The 6,088-nt window shown below is 37.0% G+C and overlaps 1 pseudogene; it reads right to left on the bottom strand.

Annotated features, from left to right (window-relative positions):
• On the bottom strand, positions 4,828-5,743 carry LOC102177301 (annotated as a pseudogene).

The following is a 6,088-nucleotide window of genomic DNA, read 5'->3' as shown; positions in this document are numbered from 1 at the left end:
CAGGAAGGTCATATTATATAAAGACAGATTGTATCACCTGGAAAGGAACTTGGAGGTATTCTAGTTGAAGTCTCTGTCTTACATAAGAGAATCTGAGGATCAGAAAGGAATAGTGATGTGCTAAGTTCAGAGTGGCATTGCTACCTGGTTCATAGCACATGTCTAAATCCAGAGATCTCCAGGAAGGTTGAAAGTTGCTGCTTTTGTATTTATCACAGAATTTTGTACTTATTGGATTATTGAACATAATTTTTTATTAATGTAGCTATACAATCTATGACCCATATGTTCTCTGCCTTAGACATACAGTGATATCTACGATTAGAGAAAGAAAGAGAAAGTCACTCAGTCATGTCTGACTCAGCCATTCCATGGACTGTAACCCATGAGGCTCCTCTGCCCATGGGATTCTCCAGGCAAGAGTCCTGGAATGGGTTGCCATTTCTTTCTCCAGGGGATCTTCCTGGCCCTAGGACCAAACTTGGGTCTCCTGCATTACAGGCAGATTCTTTACCATCTGAGCTACAGGGAAATCCATTATCTACTATTGTTATGCCATATTTCTACTTAAGTATTCAAATGGCAGGGAAGAAGCAGTCAGGATATGGGACCTTGCCTTTAGTATTAGCCTACTGCACTGTCATTGATAATGTTGCATTTATACAACATTTGCTACCAGTTATTGTTATGTATATGATAAAAAATATGAGGTAGAGGTACTAAGAAGGGAAATAAAGAGATGAGAGCTGATGTTGACAGACTAGAATACCAAAATATTTAGTGCAGTTTCCTTATTTTGCAGAATCCTGATAGAAGAGCATTATGCATTCTTGCTCAAACTTTTGAGTTATAAATTACTTAAAATATATTTCCATAATTTGTTACTTAACCATACAATTTCCAGGAGAAGTAGAATGAGTCAGTTCTATTTTTGGTCTTCCATTTAACGAGATGATTTTTTTTCTTTTTTATATAACACAAGTAGACCTAATAAAATGGGTCAATACTTAGATCAAATAATTATTTAGATGTAGTAATAAATTTCTGTCAAATAGATGGAAATGTGTTATTAATGGCAACATGATGACATCCTATTTTGATTGGACTTTATTATATTTCAGAGGTTTTCTGCCATACTGTTGCCTATAATCAACAATTCCAAAAGAATTTAGGTGAATTAATGCAATATGCTAGAGTTAAACTTTTTAAACTTTTATCTAGTAAAAATATATCTGACCCTTCTCTGATGTGGGCCGTAAGGAAAATATAAGCAAGGTGAAAAGACAGCCTTCTGAATGGGAGAAAATAATAGCAAATGAAGCAACTGACAAACAACTAATCTCAAAAATATACAAGCAACTTATGCAGCTCAATTCCAGAAAAATAAACAACCCAATCAAAAAATGGGCCAAAGAACTAAATAGACATTTCTCCAAAGAAGACTTCCAGATGGCTAACAAACACATGAAAAGATGCTCAACATCACTCATTATTAGAGAAATGCAAATCAAAACCACAATGAGGTACCACTTCACACCAGTCAGAATGGCTGCGATCCAAAAATCTGCAAGCAATAAATGCTGGAGGAGGTGTGGAGAAAAGGGAACCCTCCTACACTGTTGGTGGGAATGCAAACTAGTACAGCCACTATGGAGAACAGTGTGGAGATTCCTTAAAAAATTGCAAATAGAACTACCGTATGACCCAGCAATCCCACTGCTGGGCATACACACCAAGGAAACCAGAATTGAAAGAGACACATGTACCCCAATGTTCATCGCAGCACTGTTTATAATAGCCAGGACATGGAAACAACCTAGATGTCCATCAGCAGATGAATGGATAAGAAAACTGTGGTACATATACACAATGGAGTATTACTCAGCCATTAAAAAGAATTCATTTGAATCAGTTCTGATGAGATGGATGAAACTGGAGCCTATTATACAGAGTGAAGTAAGCCAGAAAGAAAAACACCAATACAGTATACTAACACATATATATGGAATTTAGAAAGATGGCAATGACGACCCTGTATGCAAGACAGGAAAAAAGACACAGATGTGTATAACGGACTTTTGGACTCAGAGGGAGAGGGAGAGGGAGGGATGATTTGGGAGAATGGCATTCTAACATGTATACTATCATGTAAGAATCGAATTGCCAGTCTATGTCTGACGCAGGATACAGCATGCTTGGGGCTGGTGCATGGGGATGACCCAGAGAGATGTTATGGGGAGGGAGGTGGGAGGGGGGTTCATGTTTGGGAACACATGTAAGAATGAAAGATTTTAAAATTTTAAAAATAAAAAAATAAAATAAAAATAAAGTACATTGTAACTCTAAAAAAAAAAAAAAAACTTTTATCTAAAAGAAGAATTCTCTGTGGCTTTTCATCTATCATAAGACCTTTTCCTAACATGTCATAATGTCTCACAAACACCACCCTGTGTAACAGAGGCATTTTTTAGGCTTTATTACCATTCTGATATTTTCTCGTAAATGTATTTTACAAAGGCAGTGAAAAAACCTAAGAACTTCAGTGGCTTTTATCTTTTACAATTTTAATGAATAATTAAGAATGTTTTTCTGTCTTCAGAGATTTTTCAAATATATGATCAAATTCACACTTTCATGAGGAACAAAGTTAATGGTCCAGCCTTTGATAAAGGACAAAAAGCATATAAAACAGTAGAAAATCAAGAACTTATAGCTCTTTACTCCTAGTGTAATTAATATGAATGTCTTTATCAATCCATTAGATTAGTATTCACACCACTTTATGTATCTTCCAACCAACCTGTTGAGTGTATACATATAATTTATAAGCTATAATGCAAATATATGTATAGTAGATGTTATCCCTCTGTTGATTTTGCCACTGAGATAAAATTAATACTCAAAAATGTTATCTAGTATTTTCAGTTTATTGTGTATTTATTTATTCCTCCATTGTGGTCTGGACAACATGGAGTTTTTTTAGATAATGGAGCCGATTTCTCACAAAGAAGGTGAAATAAAATAATGCTTTAAGTAGACGGGTTGCTTGTGAATGACAAAGAGATAAAGAGGACATTCAACAAGGGTCAAGAAGAAGAAAGAAGAGAAAGAAATTGTCATGGAGAAAGTGATAAAAATATTAATAGTTGATAATGATAGTCCATTGATGTACTTTACCAAGGTCCTTTCCACTGTCCCCTAAAATTTCTTTTCCTCTTTTTTTCAAGCTTTAGTCAGACAAAATTGACAATTAGCATGTATAATGTGTACAGGTGAAGATTTGACACGTGTGCATTGTGACTGGGCTTCCCAGGTGGTGCAAGTGGTAAAGATCTCGCCTGCCAATACAGGAGACATAAGAGACATGGTTTCAATTCCTGGGTCGGAAGGATCCCCTGGAGGATGGCATTGCAACCCACTCCAGTATTTTGCTGAAGAATCCCCATGGACAGAGGAGCCTGATGGACCACAGTCCATGGGGTCGCAAAGAGTTGGACATGACCAAAGTGACTGAGAATGCATTGTGACATGATCACCACATAAGATTAGTTAACATATTCATTAACTCACATAGTTACCATTTGGAGTGTGTGTATAATGAGGACACTTAAGATCTACTTTTCTAGAAAATTTAAAGTTTAAAATACAGAATTGTTAACTAAAGTCATAGTATACATTAGAGTCCCAGAACTTACTCATCATGTAACAGAAAAGTTGTACACTTTGACAAATATTTCAAACTTCTTTCACCTACCAGATCTTGGAAACAGTCAATCTACTCTGTATTTCTATAAATTAATCCTTTGTGTATTCAACATGCTGCTGCTGCTGCTGCTGCTGCAAAGTCACTTCAGTCGTATCCAACTCTATGCAAACCCATAGACGGCAGCCCACCAGGCTCCCCCGTCCTTGGGATTCTCCAGGCAAGAACACTGGAGTGGGTTGCCATTTCCTTCTCCAATGCATGAAAGTGAAAAGTGAAAGTGAAGTCACTCAGTCGTGTGCGACTCTTTGCGACCCCATGGACTGCAGCCCACCAGGCTCCTCCATATATGGGATTTTCCAGGCAAGAGTACTGGAGTGGGGTGCCATTGCCTTCTCCATGCATGTGAGATAATGAAGTAGTTATCTTTCACTGTCTGAATTACTTCACTTAGAGTAATGACTTCATGGTTCTTCCATGTTGTGGTGAACAAGGCTTCTTTACTTCTAAAATACATGAGATTGTCCACCTCGTGGCTCATTTAATTATCAGATTCCCTGACTAATATTGTTTCATTTACAAATTTGAATAATTTTTGTATTTGTGACTGAATATATCTATCCAAAGACATACTAATTTTAGGTTTTTCTTTGTTTTCATAACAGTCAATATTTTATTTCAGGATTGTTGGGCTTCTATTGAGTTACCTACCTGCTTAGTTAATTAATGCTTGTTGGTGACACTAGCTTATATGCATTAGTACAGAAAGTACAGTATGTCCCATAAAATACAAAGAATGCTCAAAAATCTCTCAGGAAGCACGTAACAAATCTTCAGGCAAATTGAAATGTTTGAATGAAAGAATAAACCAATGATATTTGATCAAGTTAGAAAATTCAGGAAAATTTTCAACAAAGAGGAGGTACTATATATAAATTCTTGATACATGTGAGCATGCTGTATTTGGAGACTGTAGCATTTCTAAAATTTGGGCTGTACAACAAATGCTCATTCATAACATTTTAAACATTGGGAAATTTTTGTTTCTCTTGTATGATGAAGTATAATTCTAGAAATACAAAACCCAAAATGTGTTTCTGTGTGTGAAATATAAACATTTAACCTCATCTTTTAAGTTTCACTTTTTTCAGACCCTGTTTCACATCTTTGTTCCTTAGACTGTAAATCAGAGGGTTTAACATTGGAGTCACAAGACTGTTAAACAGTGAGGTCACCTTGTCTTGATCTAGAGAATTAGGATGAACTTGCCCTGGAATACATAAATTGCCTAGTTTTATGCTCTTTATGAGGAAAATTGCCACTGCAGTTAAGTGGGAGGTGCAGGTGGAAAAAGCTTTGAACCTCCCCTCAACAATAGTTAGTATAACAATAAGACACAAGGACTCCTGAAATGGTACTCAGTTCAATGACGGTAAAACAATGAATAACACCAACTCATTGACCTGTATATCAGAGCAGGAAAGAAGGTAAAGTGGAGGTAAGCCACATAAGAAATGATTAGTCTCATTTGACCCACAGAAACATAAGAAGAATGTTAATGTTGTGTGTTTCAAAGATCTTCCATTCTCACCAGGTAAACCCCAGGCATGAGCAGGGAACACATCCTGCTGGACATGCTGACTGCATAGAGCAAGGGGCTGTTGATGGCCTTATACCAGTCATAGGCCATCACTGCCAGCAGAAGAGATTCAGAATCTGTAGAGATACAGAAGACAAAGATCTCCAGAGCACAGCCACTGAAGGAGATTGAATTGTTTTAGACAAATTGGTCCACCAGCATCTTGGGCACAATTGCTGTGAATAGCAGAGATCACAGAAGAAGAGGTGACTGAGGCAAAAGTACATGGATGTGTGCAGCTGGGGATCCATCCTAATCAGGGTTATCATTGCAAGATTTGCCAGAAAGTTAATGAGATAAATAAGAAGAACCATGGTAAAAAGAGCCATCTTGTTCTTGGTGTTATCAGTAATTCCCAAGAAAATGAATTCAGGCAGAGAGGAACAATTCCCTCTATCCATCCTTCCTTGTTCTGATGTAAACTTTTAGAAAATGATCAAGAAAATGACACATGGATATAGAACACTTTTGCACAACTACAAGATATCATAAGGAAGAAAGTGATTTTTCTCTGTATTTGTGTTTTTATAATTACAAAATAATCTAGATCATGGGTATCCACTGTTTAAAGGTAGATAGCTATCTGTTCAGTTCAGTTCAGTCACTCAGTCATGTCCAACTCTTTGCAAACCCATGGCATGCAGCATGCCAAGCCTCCCTGTCCATCACCAACTCCGAGAGTTTACACAAACTCGTGTCCATTGAGTAGGCAATTCCATCCAACCATCTCATCCTCTGTCATCCCC

The sequence above is a fragment of the Capra hircus genome, chromosome 26, assembly GCF_001704415.2.
Source record: "Capra hircus breed San Clemente chromosome 26, ASM170441v1, whole genome shotgun sequence".
NCBI classification, from domain to species: Eukaryota; Metazoa; Chordata; class Mammalia; order Artiodactyla; family Bovidae; genus Capra; species Capra hircus.
This window is presented reverse-complemented; position numbering and strand designations above follow the sequence as displayed.